The 19,320-nt window shown below is 42.7% G+C and overlaps 1 protein-coding gene across 14 annotated transcripts in view; it reads left to right on the forward strand.

The window, feature by feature from the left end:
* ATXN1 (ataxin 1) overlaps positions 1-19,320 on the forward strand; it is a 226,535-nt gene that overhangs the window by 114,183 nt on the left and 93,032 nt on the right. For 11 of the 14 annotated variants that reach the window (XR_013926572.1, XM_080378258.1, XM_080378264.1 and 8 more), the window contains one exon: positions 18,007-18,130. The exons of 1 other annotated variant lie outside the window; for it this stretch is intronic. The gene's annotated coding sequence lies outside the window, so the exon portion shown is untranslated. Of the gene's footprint in view, positions 1-9,932; positions 12,221-18,006; positions 18,155-19,320 lie in introns of those variants that run through there. 2 more of the 14 variants (XR_013926573.1, XM_080378263.1) reach the window with 2 other exon arrangements.

Raw genomic sequence — 19,320 nt, forward strand, 5'->3', positions numbered from 1 at the left:
ACACACCTTTGCTGGTACTGACAAAACACAAATACCAGTTTCCCATCACTGTGCTCTCCTTGGCTGGTGTACAGCTTAAAATGGTATACCTTCACAACTTCAGCACAGAAAACGGAAACAAGGGGTCAACACCGATAAGTGGTCTCTTATCAAATGGTTGATTTTAAATGCTTTGAGTAAAGACAGTATTTTAAAAATAAATTAGAACTATTATTTGAAAATTGGACATTTAATGTGTTGCATCACTCTCACTCCAGGACACTCGGCTGAAGTTGCACTGGATGCAAGAGCAGACTTTGGTCCTGATGGGGACAGTAGCAAATGAAGGAAAAATAGTATTTTCTTTCTGCAACAGTGAGTTCCTCCAAACATCATAGATAACTGAAAAGTCTGTTTTCAAAACAGCTCTGACCCTATATGCAAATAAAATTTCTGTGATTTCAGCTTTTGCTAGAAAACATATCTATTATGCATCTGTGTGACAAAGCACTGGCATATTAAGAACCAAGTGCTTCCTAAAGAAACTAATTTGGAATCCAGGGCAGGTCACAAGTGAAAAGACATTGAGACTCACCCGAATCCGCATCATTGTCCTGGTTTTGGCTGGGATGGAGTTAATTTTCTTAGTAGCTGGTGCAGTGCTGTATTTTGGCTTTGGTGTGAGAATAATGTTGATAGCACACCAATGTTTTTAGTTGTTGCCAGGTCCCCTTCTCCTTCCTTTTCATTGTAACTGCTACTATTATTATTGGCTTTGTTTTATTTTATTTCAATTATTAAATTGTTCTTACCTCAGCCCTTGAGTTTTACATTCCTTTCCGATTTTCATCCCCATCCTTCTGGGTGAGGGGTTTGTGAGCGAGCAGCTCCGTGGTACTTAGTTACCGCCTGGGGTTAAACCACAACAGTCGTGGACCACAATGTATTTCAGTCCGACTGTCAGTAACAGCCTACCTGCCCATGAAAGTTTCACATTAAGATAAAGAGTGTATTGACAGATTTCAATGTATCTTATCTCATAAGACTACAGATTGACTGTTGGGAAAAAAAGTGTGACAATTAGGCACTGCAGGGCCAAAAATAGTGTTCCCAGCTGCTGTTAGCACTGCATTTAATCTCAGTACTTTTTGCCATCTGCTATTCAAGCACTGCAGACTATTAGGAGAGTGGGAGATGGCACTGGCTTTGGGTAGCTTTCAGAAGAGCTGAGCAGATTCTTTGATTTGCCGTGGTCAAACATCCTGATTGCCACAGTGTCACTCAAGTTGCCTTTTTGACTTGGTGACTGAAGTCTGTTGGGAATCCTTCTAATGAAGTGGTGTGCAGCCTTCTTGAATTAAAAGTTACAGTGGCTCTGCTCGCCACATGCTGCAGTGGTGGCACAGTGGCAGCGCTGACCAAAGTCTCTGCAGTGGGTACATATCTGCTACCTATATCTGTTCTGCTGGACGTTACCCCTGTGTCTAAGGACAGCAAGGCAGGCCCCACAGCGGGCATGCAGCACAACCAAGGCCTTTGTCAGCTGGAATATTTTCTCCTCCAACTCCTCTGTTATGTTTCTGTTGGAACATGCAAGATGCTGTAATGATTTGGGTGACTTTTTTTTTTAGCCGATGACCTGTGTTTGTATCATTGCAGGCTCTGAACAGTTTTATCAGTTCTGGTTTGCTTTGTGCCTTACCTGGGGTAGGTGGTTGTCTCTTGCATCTTTCATCAAGCACGAAACTCACAAGCATTGCTCGGTAACAATGCCAGGTAAACTCGCCTTGCCACTGTTACAATTCTCAGTCTTCTGAAAAGCCAGTAGATGGGGTCTGTGCAATGCCTGTGCAATACCACTGCACTTCTCGATCCAAAGATCTTTGGATTCCAACTTAAATTTTTTCATTTTTGTTGCAGAGAGGTTTGTTGTTGGGGTTTTTTTCTGTTAGGGGTGGCCTTCCACATGGATCACAAAATTAAGCATCCCTGAGCAGAAACACCCAAAATTCTTGATTGATACTTAGGCATTAAATACTCTGAGCATGATCTACTGTGCACCTTGCAATACAGTTAGGTGTTTGAAATGTGGGTATGAGTTTTAACATAAGCTTTTTTCCTTCTCTCTCTCTGTCTTTTTTTTTTTTTAAATTAACTAGTCATGAACTAGGAATGTACTGGATAACTGAAAATTACCACAGACTTCTGCTTAACTTGAGTTTCCAGTATTAGGTACAGATGCCATTGGGCCAACTATGAAATTCACTTCCTCTGTTTGTGTCTCCAAGCCCAGCATCTAAGAGTAAATGTCTGTTTGTATGCGTAATTCTGTTGATTATAGACGTGAAAATTGAATTTGCTAGCAGTGTAAATTAAAATATTTTGCTGTTGTTAATAATGTTAATAATGGTTGTGTAAATAATAATGATTACATTCAGGCTGTAGAAAGGGTTGCTGTCACATCGCGGGGTGGATTTCATGCCTATAGGTCAGTTATGGTAGACTTGAAATAGGAAAAAATGTGAAACAGGAGATGAGTGTGTTTGGGACAAGAGGGTCCTGAATTGTCTTCTTCAGGGGAAGGTCACAGCAAAGCAGAGCATGAACCAACATGGAAATAAGCTGGCCCAAGGTCATTTGTGCCATTCAAAATGAAACAGTCTAGAGATTAGGTAGGTCTTGGCTGCTTATACCTGATCTGTGATGGAGAAACCTTCAAACGATTTGGTAATAATTAACCAAGGGAACTCTGCTAGAACACAATCGGTGTCTGACATGTATGCATGTAAAGAGGGAGTATCTCCCCAAGAAATAAGTTAAAATTAGAAGACTGTATCAGAATTCAGTTATCTTCAGAGAAGAAGTATGAGTGCTGATGGCCAAGACCTACAGCTTAAGTTTCCCAAGAGATTTTGGGAAGAAATGATGTGCATACAGACATACACTCTCCTCCAAGCTATTAATGCAGTTGCAGGAATGTAAAAATCTGCAAATAGCAGAGTAGCCTCGATTAATTAAAAAGAAAAGTTTAATAGTGGAGTATGACAGTCCTGAAGGCACCGGTTTCGCTTGAGCCTGTGATGAAAGGGGCAAATAACACAAACCTGTTACCTAGCACTGCCTTTCAGATGAGAACTCGAATAGACGTGTTTTAATCTGGTGTGGTAGTGTGCCCAAAATACTCTGAGCGTTTAGCAGTTGCACAAATGATTCACTTTCCTAGCAGTCTGATTTTGTATTAGAGCAGAGTCTGTTTCCCCTCTGTCTTTAATGTGCAATTCTGCTGAGTGTGCCATTCACGTGGGTTGCCTTGGGCAGACTGCAGGTCAGCTTTTGAATGTAGAATTCATGAAATTTAAGTATTTTGTGTACAGTTAACGGCAGTTGTGCAAGCACAAAGACTTCACTTTATCAGCAGATGTGGTCTAGGTTTACATTTATGTGCACACAAAATTCTTAACGTTTATTGCAGCTGAAGGAAAAAAATCAGGAGCTTGGTGCAGTCTTTTAACAATCTGCTTTGGTAGCTGGCCAGTCCACTTACCCTTGCATGAAGCACATGCTAGGGTGGTTCTTTCTTACATTAACTCTTTGAAGCTGGGAAACGGGGATAATTCACATGACATGGGAAGGGAGGGGAAAAAATTAAAATAAATGCAAGATTAGCAAAAACTTTGTACTCACCTTGCACCAAGCCAGGAAGGGATTTGTGTATGGTGGGAGTGATTAGGAGGTAATGTTTGCTGGACTGCTGTGGTGGACAAAGGATATTTGAGAAGGTGTTCCAGCTCTGCTGGAGGCGGCAGGGGTAGCAGAGGGCAGCCTTTCCTCTTGGAAAAGACAGCTGCTGGGTTGGGCACTTTTTGGTTAGTTGCTGGCTGTTGTTTGCCATAGCTCAGCTGTTTCCCATGTGACATGGTTGCATTTCCTCACGTCTTGCCCAAGCTGGTGCTGGTGTTTGGAGCAGAAGGCACTTGGCCAGCATTGCTCCTGTCTGGTTAAGGCTTTTTTTTGTTTGTTTGTTTGTTTGTTTTGTTTTGTTGGACTGGAAAGAGCTGGGGAGGAATCATAGCCGTGCATGGAGAAATGGTGTTGAGAGGAGTGTGGAGGGAAGGCCACATATCCCAACTTCCCAAGTGCAGAGCTTCTTTGTAGCACCTCAGCTTGGCCCAGCCAGGTGCCCATGGTGCGGTGGTGAGCTAAGAGTGGGCTGGGACTTCCTTGCAAAGTGATTAATGCAATCTCCAAATGCTATGAGGGGGAGTCATTCCTGAGCAGTGGTGGGAGGTTTTTTTCCCAGGGTTAAGCACTGTGCTATTCTCCTTTAAACCAGAGAGATGAGAGTCCGGCAGAGGGATATGAAAAATAGATTAGCTTAAATTGAAACATGGCATCTGGAACACCTCAAACTTTGGCAGACCTCGAGATAATACTTCAAAGTTGTTCAGCCCCACAAGGTACGGTATAATTTTCTGTTTGGTGAACATATTACTCTGGAACTGGAGTCAGTCTTGGGCCTTCCCTGTGCTGGGCACTGTCACTCTAGCTACAAGATAGCTCCTGGCTGAGCTGACTGAGCTTGCATGCTCTGAGCTGCATACATGCCTGTTCTCCATCTCCACAAATATTTAGCAGTAAACATTTACCCTGAATTGGTTTTACCACGTTGAGCAACAAAGTGTAAATATACCCGAGTCTTACTGAACCTAACTGTCTTTGCTCTCCCGAAATGCTCTTTCATATTTGAAAACCATTAAAGCCAAAGCAATGTCAATATTCTTTGTTTCATGACAGCGTGAAAAGAGCATGGCATCCTAATTAACCTGCAATTCAGATGTATGCAGGGACACTTGGAAAGCACTGGGCTCCCTCAGCTCACTGCAGTTTGGCAAGTATCTGTCTCACTTCCTTGATCGGATCTGGGCACTGAAGAGAATTTAGCCCATTATCTGTCATTCTGGCATTGATGAGGTGATTCCCCAAGTTTTCCAAGGGCAGTGAGTGCCTGTAATTGTCACCATAGTACGTGGACCTGCTGCTTTGTGAAAGCAAGTCAGCCTAGTTCAGTTTGCTTAGCCACGTGAGTCTGGAGCTCATTCTGAAATACAATTAATATATGCCTGCATATAGGTAGGATTGTAGGTTGTAAGACTACTAATTGGTTTCAGTGTTGTTTGCTGCTTGAATATTGGGGGGGTTGTTGTCTAAGGTAAAAAGAACATAATTATTTTTAGCTTACAATGAAAACCACATTTCTCTTAAATGTCTTGATATGAAGTAATTTAAACTAAATTTCTGCACAAATAATTTCCAAGAGATTGGCTGTCAAGTATGATAAAAAAAAATCTGTACTCTTGCAGGGACCCAATAAGACTTTGCAAATTTAGTTTTATTTTCAACGTTAAATGTGGTTGAAGATGTCGTTTTTTAAACAGCACTTTTAGAAGTAGTTAGCTTGAAAGTATAGCAATTCAAAGCACAGAGGGAATGATTTTGAAGTGTAAAGTCTTGAAACACAACACAGAGGTTGACAGTTTCACTACAATTAGAAGCAAGGCAGGCACAACTCCCACTTCTGAAAACTTTCCTATCGCACTGCTTCCTCTCTTGGCCTAGAAAACCTCAAAAAAAACCCAACCCTTTGAGTGGCTTTGCTTATTGACTTAGCATAGTTATACTCAATAGCATTAGAAGACAGAGCAGAAAGGGCTGCCAAATCTGTCTGTAAAGAATAATCTTTACAGAAAGCTTCACAGAGGTATTTTTTTCACATGCTTTCAGTCTCCTGAGAGTGCTGCTTTTTTGAGGAAAGCAAGTTTTAGGGTGTTTTTTTTTTCTTTTATTTTTTTAACAAGGCTTGTTTTGTTAGGAAACCACTCCCTTCTGCTTCTGCATTTAGACTCGCTGCTAATTGCCTTTTGGTCGATGACATTTTCCATGAATTGCCACATTCTCCCACACTGTTACAACTTCACACTGATTATGTTATGTTATGTGGCACTTCTGCCTGCTGTCTTTGGGAGGAGTGACTGAGAGAAGGATATGGTGTACCTGGGAAATTGCAATTCATTGCTTTCGGAGCAAAGTTTGCTGGAACCAAGTTTTGTAGCTGCTGAGACACGGCAGAGGCTGTTCCTCCCAGGCTGAGCTAGGTGGCAAGGGTAGGTGGTGGGATCAAGAGGGTACCCTGTTACTGTGTCAGTTTAAGCACCGCTCTGCTATGTGCTGATGCTGAGGGGTTTGCATCAGAAGTCATGACAACGTGGTGTGTGGTGTGTCAGGCTGATATTTTTCATCCTAGTTGCACACTGTAGTGGGAAGCCAACCCCAAACCCTGGTGCCAGAGAGGGTGTGGGAAGGGGCAGTCATCGTGGACACTTCTGTCTCACTGAGCCCCTTGGGGTGCCCACCGAGCCCAAACTGCAAGCCTGTGTTTCTCCCAGGGCCTGGGGACAGCTCAGGTTTGTTGTTAGCCCAGCTCTGTCCTCTGCAGCAAAACCTCCCAGAGCTGCATGTAAGATCATTGCTGATTGAAGCTCAAGTGCTGCCGACACGAGGACTGGATGTAGCAGGGTTGTTCAGCACAGCTAATCCACTTAAACCGTGGAGCTCATCTGCTGATCTGCGGGGTGACGGCACTCCTGGTTGGGGTGGCTAAAGAGGCTTTGGCTTGGGCTAGCACTTCAGGGCAATCAAAACCTGCAGCTAGAGCTGAGCATATGGTTATAGTAAGTTGGCCCTGACCCAAACAAACATGGTTAAAAGTGAGAGGTTAGGTGGAATAACCTTCTCTACTTAAGCCTTGTCTTAGCTCATGGAGCTGATCAAGACGTTCAAGTGCTTTTCCAATCTAACTGCTTTGATCGAAGGTAGGGCTTACTTGGCCTGTGAACTGGGATGAGCTTTGCCAGTAAAAGCCTGATTTTTTAACTAGGCTAATTACATCCACAGTGCTAGCAGGTAAGGTTTCTGCTTTAATCGTGTCACTGCACATAGTCTTTTACAGGTAGAAAACCTGTGATTTCTGACGTAATAAGCGTGGTTGGGTCCCACCTACGCTGTGGCTATTGGCAGCAGTGCAGGATGAACAGCTGGTGGTGTAACAGGATCTCTGAGTACATTAGTCTGTTGTCCAGCCTGTGACATGAGGGTTTTCACCTCAAAGTGGTGGTTAAAAAATTCAGGTCCATCCAACATGCCAGCAGCAGTGCCAGCTGCAGGCAATCTCAGTGTGGCCTTTTCTGCCACGTGATGGTTGGCAGGGATGGCTGCAGCCCACCAGAGCAGGCAGTGGTCACTGCTCCTGCCCTGCTGCTGTTTATTCTGGATAAAACCTTTGTTTATTCAGCCTTACCCTTTTTTGTAGTTGAGGGGAAAGGGAGGGGGAGTATGAGGAGCAGCGTGCGGTACATGTACACTGCTGAGTCCTCTACTATCCCTCCTGCAGTACTAGAAGGCGTCTGCAGAGGCTAAAACTTGGTTGCCTTTTGCGAAAAGGGCTCATAATGTTCCCACAGACCAAATTCTTTTCTGCTGCTAATTCTTGCTTGATGCAGGGAGGTGGAAACGGGAGTGCTGTGGGTCCAGTTGATTCTGGTCCCACTGCAAGCCGATGAAACCAGGGACCACTCTCATGCCACCCATGCAGCCGAAAGAGGCAGAAATGAAGGCAGGGCTCTTCACTCTCTGAATTTCAGGAAAGGCTGAAACTGGTCTGTTGGAATGAGGTGTGAACCAGGAAACAGGAGGACCTGTGTTGCATAGCTTTGAGCAGGTCAGTTATCCCTTCTCCAATGAAATTCCCCTTTGCATAAGGTATGAATAATAATATCAACTTACCTTGCAGGGGTGTTACGAAGTATGCAGTTCTTTTTTTTTTTTTTTTTACAATGTTTGTAATATGTAAAACTCTAAATGAGTGCAAAGTATTATTGGGATTTAATTTTATTGAGGGTTAAACATTGGTGACATGCCCAGCTGAGCATTCACTGGCAGCAAGCTAGGCAATTGACCAGCAGCAAGCGTGTTTGGCAGCAAGCAATGGACAAAAAAGGAAAACAGGGCTAACTTATTCCAGTCCTATGTATTTTTTTTTCTCTCTTAGCACCATACGTTTCCCATGAAGCAGATGGAGGTGATCAAAATATCAAATTGGAATTCTGTATTTTAATAGACTTGAATTTTACTGTATAAAAGGCAAATAAAGGTTAATGGCATGAAGATTTGTCTTGTAGGAGGGTGAGAGAGTGGAAGTGCCTCCAGGCATGCCCTGAATGGTCCTTAAATAATGGCTTTTGGAAGAGTAGTTAGGTGGCTGATTTTGCACTGGGGGGGGGGTGTGTGGTGGGGGGGTAGCATGCCAAGGGTGCTGGTTCCTGCACGTTTCATGCTGTTGCTGATGAAGGTTCTGCAGTGGACTAAAACCATGGAGGGAAATCACTTGGACAAGGTTGGTGCCTTGTAGCAGCAGCACAAGACAGGGGATGTGCAGGAGCGGGGTGTGTGTAGGGGCTCTGTGTGCAGGCGCGCGTGTTGGGGGTTGCTCCAGAGTTTGAAACATGAGTCAGTGCCAGACTCCAGCGTGTTTCTGTGTTAGAGCCTCTGAGTGTAAGAGAGGGAGAGACAGTATGTGTGATTTCTCCAGCTTACTCTTAATTTCGCATGAAATAGGGGCTTCCCAGTGGTGGGGTTACTCCAAGTGCGATCGCACCAGCAGGTCTCACGTTGCACCTCGGCATGTGTGTGCCTCACATGCATTTTGTTACAGCCTGCTCATTCTTGTTAATTTTTATTAGGTGTGAAATGCAAAGGCTTGTCCTAATTACCACTGGTAGATGATAACACAACTGAATAACAATCTTCTGATAATCAGGGTTAACTTCTGCCCTTGGATAATTACATGCCAGGATCACCGAAACTGGTGTATTCCTGGTAGAGAGGCAAAATTTGTCCCACACTTGCTGTATGCGTTAATTCAACTCTGTAACGGTGTCCTGAGGGACAGGAGCAAAGGTCAGCAAAGCAGAAAAGGATCTTTCCAGTGTCTTTTTTTAAGCTTTAGGCCAAAGTCTGCATCCTACCCTTGTTCTCACTGCATTTGAAAACATTGCCTGGCCCTGGATTTTCTCAAGGTTTGCTTTCTTCCCCAAGTCTAAAAGCTGGCATGGTCACTTACCCAAACGCAGTGACAGCATCAGCTCCACAGTTAACTTCTTATTTAGTGGTGTTTCTGAAAATGACAGTTGCTGCATGAAAACAAATGGTAGAGATGCAGCATATGTTGCACATAATGATAATTTATTGTCTTTTTTAAAAAATTACAATATAAAATTTAGGGGGCACATTTCCAATCCTGTGAAATTCATGGCGCAATGCCAGTTTATTTGAAAGAACCTTGTATTTGTCCCTAAATCTTCCAAGTCCTTAACTACAATTTCCTTTCTCACATGCCACTCACCTTTAAGACAGTACTCCTTTTTTGGCATTATTAATTATCATTATTGTTGTTGCTGTTATTATTCCAGGAGATCTGTATGGAAGGAACGCTGAAATCTGGATTAAAAATAGCATTTTCACGTCCTCCCACTCACTGTACTTCGTGCACAGAATGCCTTTTATAAATGCAGACTTGCTGCTTGGCTAGATAAAAGAAGCTGTCACTTCATTTCCATAACGAAGTCGTTCCCAGGAGAATTTCATTGTTTTAGCAATAAAATTTCTCTAAAAGGCCTTTTATTTTGCCTGAAAAAGGTAACAGAAATGAACTTCTGAGTGGTTATTTCACAAAACAATTAGGAGAAAGCAAGACTGTCTTGATTTGATGTAAGGAGATTTGTATGTGTATGAATTCCGTTTCGTGTAAGATAAGAATACATTCCTAACTGAAAATCGAGTTAAAACCACCCTCCCCACAACCTTACACAAAATCACAATTTTTTTTCCTGTGCTTGCAGAGACATCACACTTTATCAGCGCTCTCCTGAATAAATTTGGTCATATCCCTGAGTTCAGTCCTGTTTCAAAAGGCACTTGTGGGACTTCTGATTCAGATGCGTTCCTGAATTAAAGGCAGTCATAGATAATCATTACCAATTATTACAGTGCATTAGTTTTGTTACCGAGTACATTCTTATTTTTGGGAAGGAATGATGGCTGTATGCTGTATTGAGGCTGAGTGCTCGGTGAAGCAGGGGCTGTGCTTTTCCTGTGTGTACATACACTAGCAAGTGTGGCAGCCCCAGTCCCCCCTTGCCTGAGTGCAGCATGCTGCCACAGCCTTGCTCACCGCTTCTCCAGCATTTCTCACCCCTTTTCTCCAGCTGGTCTGTGTCCCGTGCCAGCATGACGTTCCTTTTCTCTGAATGCTGAACATGCTAAAGCATGTCAGAATTAGAGAAAGTCCTGATGTAGAAAGCATATGCACTAAGTGAAAGTACCTATGGCTTGTGTTTAGTTCTCTCCCTTTTTTCTTTTTTTTTTGAGGGGGTATCTCTCATTTGTCACCTGTTTTGAGCCATATTTGTGTTTTATTAGGTATGAATCGATGCACTTACTACTTCAGTCACCATAGACAGCCTACTACTCACAGCTAGGTACATGTGATCAGGAACAAAAGGGAAGAGGGGAAAAACATTTTCTTTGTAGTCAGGCAAGCCTTTATAGATTTGGCACCACACTTAAAATTGCGTTGTATTAAAGAAATGCAACAATTTCGGAAATTATTATTTATAGGATGGTTTGTGAATTCAGGATGTGATATTCTGAGTCACCCAACAGCAAACATGTTTGCACTCCGGCTGGTATGACTCATGCTGGCATTTGTCTTAAGTGTGGCAATTGTTTTAGCCCTCTGCTTGGTGCATGATGAATGAAACGGCTGAGGTCCCCTGTTGCAGATTTACTACGTGCAGCTATGCTGGTAAATCTCAGGCTCAGCTGTAGAGTATTTCCTGTAACACACACACACACGCATGCACGCACATGCACATACACGCACATACGCGTGCGCACCCCCCCAAGTAATACTTTACTTTTAAATACTAGATTCATAGAAAGGAAATGCATAATTACAGTGCTGGCTTTTGCACCACATAAAGCACCCCACATCAAAAGGTGTTTGCCATTAATGTTTCAACAGGTAATCTCTGGATTTACTGCCAAGCCATGTTCCTGTTACTTAGCACTCAGTGTTGAAATCGTTGAAATCTCAGTTGTAAGCTAGCATCGTCATCTTAATCCTGCAAAAAAGTTATTCAATAGTGCCTTTGTTTTCCAGCACTGTTTCATGTTGCATCAGCAGCACAGAAGATGTGGCCACGCTGGAAGCGGGGAGAAGGTTAAGGGTGGGTTCTGGGCTGGCTTCCTAAGGAAGCGAGGCTCACGTGGTGGCATTGTTTGTGCCTGCACCCATGTGTGTGTCCCCAGCCTGGCGGCTCCTGTTACTCGGGTCCTCTTCAACCGACCCTGCTGCACGGGTAGAGGCTACAGGGAAGCTGCTCCCTGAGAGCTTTGTGTAAGTAGGCAGATGAATAGCTGTGGGAAGCTGTGGCTGAGCCCAGTGAGGCCCCAGCTCAATTCTTACTGGCACCAGGGAACTGGTATGGTGGGCACCTGCTGGGATTGCTGCTGCCACCAAAGATCAAGCCTTTTTGCTGGTGTTTGTTAGTGCTGCAACCCACTGAACTGTCTTTTTCAGGTGGTTTTCTCTTTGGCTTGTTAAAATACTGCAAATAAACAGAACCTCAGCCCGTGGTTTTGGTGCTGCTGTGCTTTGGGACTCAGGGCATTTGGATTCCCCCTTAACACGGTTTGTTTGCGGGAGAGCTGTGGCCGTACGTGTAAGGAGGGCCTAGCCCTTGAGCTCGTCCTCGTCTGCAACAAGTTACAAGAGTGCTGCAGTTCTTCAAATACGCAGGAGGCTCATTGTCTCAACTCAGGGCTGAGCTGCATTTTTTGCATAATAGCTTCCACAAAAGAAAAAGAGAAATACTTATGTCATGTAACAGAAACATCCAGAGTGGTTATTTTTATTGCTTATATCTGTTCAACATAACTGGCTCTGAGCCTGAATTATTATGGACCGTTCGCATTCTTTTTCCAATCTTTTCTGCACAGAAGACCTGTAGGAATGACTTCGTTACAAACACGCAGACAATAGAGTTGTTTGTACTTAAAACCCCTGTGCGAGAATGAAGAAAGTTGGCACGCTAAGAAAAATGTAAATCCGAGTTGAAATCCTGCCCCCCCCCCCCCCCCCCCCATTCCTGGTTGGACAGCCATGAGAAAGTGGCAAATAGGGGGTGCTTATGTTATAAGGATAATATATAATAGGGATATATATATAACAGGGTTGTTAATGGGGTGATGGATTTTTATTGAAAAATACATCATTGACAACTGATAGGAGGTATTTGTGAGGTTTATTCTTCCAGTTCTGTACTGTTGCTTCTTAAGACAAAACAGTCTAGACATGATTCTGTTAGTTTTCTTTTCACCTGGTGGCATCGTGTGTGGCAACCCCTGCCCACCTCTTTACTTGCTCTCTTAATGTCTTATGCTACGCTCTCGTTAGGGGGGAAATCTCATAGAACTTAGGAACTAAGCACAGGGCTAAGCACAGTTTAACCTCAAGTCTTGTTGGAGAAACTGGGTATTACTGGTAATAACAGTTATCACTACATAATATTTAATATTATATAACAATTACCAGTAAGTACATAAAGGGTATGGTTGTGATTGATGTTATTTGTATAAAGGGGATGTCTCAGATGTGCTGGTCAAATTTGTATTGTTATTAAGCATCATGTAAACAGAGTGTGAGTTCAAGCTGGCATCCATATTTTCATATGTACAACTGCCCCCATGGTGTTGAACCTTCATCTGTTTTCAGATTGATTGCTCGTTTGAAGGTGTTTGGGTTAGGGATAGGGTAACAAGAGCAGTGGGGACCACTCTGGGAACAAAGTTGCTTCCGTGGTTTCCAGATAATAGGTTTGGAAGATGGATATCCAGTGAGTACGGCTGGAAAATCCCATTCCCAGTGTGCTTGCATAGGTTGCTAAAATGACAAGCAGTTTTCCTGAACCTTAAGTCACGAAAAATACCTGCTGTGGATGAAATAATGATGGATGATGGTTTTTTAGATTAAATCTTGGGACACCGGTTTTTAGATGACTAACAGTTAACATTAGTTGTGCAGAACCATCAGTCATCTTCAGCAGTGGCTCCTGCACTGGAGGCTGTGAGCTGCAGCCTTACCCCTTCAGCCTCATGTGCTGGTGCTGTCTGCCTGCTGGTTGCAGACAGGTGCTCCCATCCAGCAACACTTCATTCTCCCAGTGAGTAAGTACTCACACTGGCAGTGCCATTCACACAGGAAAGATGTGCTGGGCTGGGGCACAGCCCATGGATGTGTTCACAGTGCTGGGGAAGGTCACATACATGAATTATTCCCCCTGCTGCAGATTGTGGGGCAGGATGGATTGCTTCCTTGTCTGACCCCCATGGTCTGCATGGTTTTCTGGTTTAGGTCCTGCAGGGTATGCCAAGTACTGACAACTTGATTTACTATTCCCTTAAAGCCAGATATAGTTATTCATGCTGCACAGAGCAGGTGTAATGCCTTGGAAAGTTGGACACTTCACTATGGACCACATGCAAAGCCATGGGAAGTGCTTGTGTATGTGACAAAGCTGTGGAGAATCAAGCTTGAGATGAGGAATGGATGCTAAACAAAAATCAGAGTGATACCTGCCTGCTTTATGCAAACAAATCCCATTTTGTGCTAAGGTGATATTGCTTCACCATAGCCTTAAAGTGTGTTTGAAATTGTGATGTAAGTCTTTTTTACACTAGCAGAACAATTGCCAATTGATGCAAAGATGACTTGACCCCATCAGGAGCAGCCTTTGTACACTAGATGTGATGAGATTTTCAAATTGTTATGAGATTTTCAGATGGGTAAAGCTTGGCATGGCTGGTGTCGAGAAGCTTTTATTAACTTGAAATCTGAAAGATAGTTAATTTTTGGTTGGTTTATGGGTTAGGGTGGTTTGGTGGGGTTTTTTTTGTTTTGTTTATTTGTTTCCATTAGAATCTTTTCTCTATGTGTAAAATCAGCAAAACCTGTTGAAAATCATTTAGAAGTTTTTTCCTGACATGATAGATGATATGCACATTAGGTAATTGAAATCGCACATGCTCCAGGAAGATGCAACCTCGCCTTTCCCATTTGTGGTGGGGCAGGACTGAACCTGTCTAAAACTGTTTCAGGCAGAGGGGAGAATAAAGGAGGAAATGAATTATGGTTTTATTTGAGTTGAAGGATTAGTTGTGGGATAATAGCAAACAACGAAACAATTTGGGAGCAACGTTGCCATCTCTTAAACATTTTTATTAGCTTATGCTGATTTGTGAATTAGGAAAACCAAATGACATGATGCAAGAGAGCAAGGAATGGCAATTAAAAACCTGCAGGAAAGGACTAGAAAAACAGTAATCTCTCACTGCCTGCTCTTCAAAGCAAGATGGAGAGCATGACCTTTTCTTGGAATAAATACAGGGTATTGCACAGAGCTGACTTCTGGTTTTCAGTTTTGCCAATTTGCAGTTGCTCGCTTGTACTGTGGTTCTTACATGTTGATTGCCCTGGGGTCCAATTTTACTATCTTAAATACTCCCAAGAAGTACTTCCATGTTCTTTGATTTGAGGTCTGTTCATCTCTCGATTACACTTCTAATCTCTCAACTCAATGTCCTTTTTAGCACTCAAAGGCAGGGCTATGCTGTGATGTTTGAATAACCGTAATGTTGTAGGACCATGAACAACAGCTTCCTTGCGTAACACTTCCCATGTATAGCTGAGATGTGATCAGTAAGCATGATATTGCTTCACCATAGCCTTAAAGTGTGTGATAAGGATTCATTGATCATGTTGAAACTTCAGTTGCAAAGCCTGGTTAAAACCTAGTTGTACTGCAAACCAGCCTTCCTCCTTGGTCTCTCCAAGTTGTGACTCTTTTGTATGTTCCAAGAAGAGCAGCTGGTCACATCTGCATAGCAAAAAGATTGTCTCAATTAGGGAATGAGTGCTCTGCCTTTTAGGCGAGGATTGTGCTTCAATATCTCCCTGTGCGTCCGGAAGGTTGTACTCTGCTGTCTTTAAACCTTAAGCATAAAAACATCTGGGAACATTTGCAGGCAGACGTGCCTTGCCCCTTGCAAAAAGAAGCGCCTACGGGTAAGGTCAAATGTGCAAGTTGTAGCAGATTAAACTAGCTTGTGAAACTATAGCGAATCATCTGCTCCATAATAAGCGGCTGTGTGTGCAGTGCAAAGGCACCCTATGGTAAATACAAAGTCTCTCTCCCTTTTTTTCCCGGAGAGGTAGGCTGTCTTGCTTCATGTCATCTCTCCTATGAAATAAGACTGCATGGAGATGGGTGTCTGCCACAGAGCACCACTGCACTGTGTCGCACAAATGCTGCTTGTGACTTGTTCCTGTGTCCACGTGACGGCAGGGGTCTGCAAGACAAATTCCAGACTGACAGCAAGGTAACGGCAGAGTTAGCATGCAACACTTGCTCCTGTTTCGGTGGTTGGAGCTCCAGTACAGGCAATTTGAGCCTTGTTTAACTTGAACAGAATCAAAATCCTAATCTTGCCTGTTGAAGTTCGTGGAAGGACGGAGTGTGGTGGATTTCAGCTCAGTGTTACATGCAGCTGACTCCCCAGGGAGGCTCAGAGGAGCCTGTGCAAGCAGGAGCTACAAAATCTGACATGGGAGTTGAGGTGTGCATGGAGTAAACTTCCCTGGTCTTACTAAAAGTAATTGGAAGCAATCTAATTATGGCAGAAATGTTAAATATTTTCTTGTACTCCTTTGGATTCCGTTTTCAGGTTCCCCTGAATGTTGAATGGCAAGAGATGAAGATGAAAAAAACTGAATTTTTAGATTTTTGGATTGCCAAATTATTGGGGAAAAAACCAAATAATTTTGAAAATGGTGACGTGTTTCATTTTAACACTTAGAAACAAAATGTTAACACTTAGAAACAAAATATTTTCAGTATTTTGAGCTTGGTTGTGGATTTTTATTTTCCAGTCCTGAGATTCATGTAGTTTAAAGAAGAAATAAGCAGATTGAAAAATTGGTTTGTGTTAAGCAAAATTTTGAGGGCTGACTTAAAAGTAGGTTTGGGTTTTCTTTCTCTTTTTGGTCTGCTTTCTGAAGTTACAAAGCTTGTGAGATCATGCCTGATGGTGTGCGTCTGTCTGATAAGCACCAGAGTCCCATTTTAGTAGAGGAGAGAAGCTGTTGACCAGAGTCCTGGAAGTGTAGCCAGGACCTGGGCATCTCAGGGATCTTGGGGTTGCAGTGCCTCTGTCACACAGCTGTTGTACTTCCAACTGCGAGTTTCTTAAGCCGTGAAGACTTTTGTAATGGGTATTGCATTGCTACAGTCCATCAGGGAGGGGACAAAGACACATAACTGAGACTAGTGGTCACTATCATCATTGCCAGCGTGCCTTGGAGAGTCCAACCATCTGGACTCTGCTTCACTCACTGCTCTGTGAGAGCTAAGCCTCAGCCAGTAAATCCAGTAATCTTACCCCAAAGCTGGATCACCTGGGCAAATACTGGTTCAGGTTTTGGAAGGTTTTGGAAGAACAGCACTACCAGCCTCTCCAAGGGCTACGCCTCTGCGAGTACGTCAGCAACGTCGTCGTTGCTTTGTATGTTTGACTAAAACAGACAGTCTCAGGGCTGTAAACTTTTTTGAATAGTTGTCATTGCATTGCCTTCCCTCTGCTCTTCACCCATGAACTGCTCCTGTCCATCTGTCTGACTTGTTTCCTGCCATCACGTAGGGTGAGATTCATCTGCATTCATCTGTAGCCATCTAATCTGAGCTCAGTGTCTAGACTCACTTTATGGAGGGAGAGCAGCAGACCTTTCTAGAGAGTGATTCATTCTGTCCTAAAGCAGATGCTTAAGACAGGTCAAATTAATCATTTTCTAGATTGCCTAGTTTCCTCCACTGAAATTAAGGGAGTTTGTACTGTCTCAGGTGTAGACTTCTGTCCTGTGTGTGTTTTCGGTTCAGGGACGTGGTTTCCACCATAGCACTGACAGGATGGGATCCATGGGCACACATCCTGAAATTACATGTGAAATATTTGGGGAGCCTTATGTCAAGGAGATAGGAAAGGTTTGTGGCACAAAGTGAAACTAAGACTTTAGGAAGTACAGGTAGACCATGGGAACCTGACTGATGGAAAAAAATGTTCAATTTGGGCCCTGTGGAAATAAATACACTATTTTAGTATTCTTTGTAGGGTTCACATAAAAATGAAGCAGAGCAGTTTTCTCAGGCCCAAGGCTGAGAATAGATAGTCTGATACCTTGTACAGTAGGTAAAAAAAGTTAAGAGTTGGTCCACAAAGAAATTCCAGTCAAAACATAAGTATGAAAGAATCTGCACGATATTAAAAATCTCAGGTGTGAAAAATACTTCCTACTGAGGATCAGCAAGTGTGTGTGTGTGTTATTTTTGGTTTCAGTACTACTCTGTTGCAATATTATAGATAACTACAGAAATAGGTGTTTGTGTCCCCTTAGAGGAATTCATTGAGAACAAAAATCTTTCTGTGTGGATCTCTGCACACCGTGGTCTTTGTTTGCAGACACTTTTCAAAACAACCCTGAGTAGTTTTTTCGTCCGTCCTCTTGTTATGGCAACAGAAGTATCCAAGAACTATTTTAATTATGTATCTGCCTCAGCAACTCTGAACTGGGTTTTAATTGTTGGTAATATGAAGTACGGAGCAAATGACTCTTCCTATCCTAGATCAGTGTTTGATGTACATGCATTCTGTACTGGAATCTCCATTGTGGGAGCTCATTAAAATTGCATTTGCTTCAAGGAGATTGAGGAATCAATTGTTCATTTGCTAAGCAGCTTTATGGGTTTTACTTTTTTTATTCCTTGCTTTCCTTTCTTACTTTGTTTTGCTTTTCTTTGACAGCTCCATCTTACTTTATTTGAAAGAAGAAAGCCAGTGAGGACCTGTGAGCAATCCAGCAGCTTCTGAAAAATCTTCATGCTAAAGGATAATCCAGTATTCCCCGAAGAAGAACGTAGTGAATGTTGTGAGTTCCTAGCAGTGATAACAAGTACTTGCAATTGTGTCTTTTGGGGGGTGGTATCTGCACTGTAGTGTCTGCTCCCCTACCTGTGATGTACTGGGCATCTTTTTGTTCTGAAAACAAAGGCAGGTGTGTTTGGATTGGGCTGCAAAGCCAGACTTGGATTTCTCTCCATCTCTTTTTTTTTCTTTCTTTTAATGTCTTCAAGGGCAGAGTGGTGTTGTCTAAAGGCGCTGGGTTTCTTTTCCTTGGACTGCTATGGTTATTTAAAAGATTATTATTGCTTTTTGGTTAAATATCTTAAGACTGCATTTGAATGCCTTGTGATTGTGTAGCCTGATAAGAGTGGAAAATATTATGGATATCAGTTAAGCAATCTACAGGTCAGATTCAGGAGTTTTATACCTGCTTGTATAATGTTTGAAATTATTGGGCCACTTTCAAATTAGGGGAATGCAAATGTGGTTATGCCTGGTATTCCAAACTCAAATTGCTTTGATCAGTTTATTATATTAATTTGAGTATTTTCAATACAAGTGCTCCTCTCAGAGGTTTGGGTTCATGGAAGTTAGAGTAGCACACGTTTCAGAGGGAAACACAGGCACACAACTAAGATCCTCATCCACATGTGGCATTTAACAAAAGAAACTGTTCCCATGAGGGACGGCTAAAGAAAAGGCATAAATATTTTTATGTTCATTGTTTTTTACATGAAGCCCACTGCTTTTCTGGGTCGAAGTGGGCAAATGTGCAGATCAAATGTAAACATCCTTACAAACAGAGGAAAACAAGAATTCTCTGCCTTCCTGGTTTGAGAATAATCGTTGTTTTTGAATGAAGAAGGAACCTTGGGAATTTCAAAATTAGGTGAGTTAGTATTTAAATCCTTATGTCCAAAGTATGCAATGGCCCTTCAAGACATTAGTAGTGATAAAACAGCTGCAGATTCTTCCAGTTTGAGCAAATTAGTTTTTGCACTTTCCATGAATTTAGTAAATGTAAGTATTTCTTCTGACTGCTGGGCATACACCTTCTAGCTCCCTGAAAGCTGGATGCCCTCCTTGGCTCTGCTTTTCCCTTTGGGTTCAGGCTTTGGGAAGCAGATTGAGACAGAGTCTAAGCAGTGCAGCTTTCCCAAGAGCTACTTGCAAAATAAATGTTAGAGAAGACTGAAAAATCTTTATCATCTCTCC

This window comes from Falco punctatus (assembly GCF_963210335.1).
Source record: "Falco punctatus genome assembly, chromosome: 3".
NCBI lineage: Eukaryota > Metazoa > Chordata > Aves > Falconiformes > Falconidae > Falco > Falco punctatus.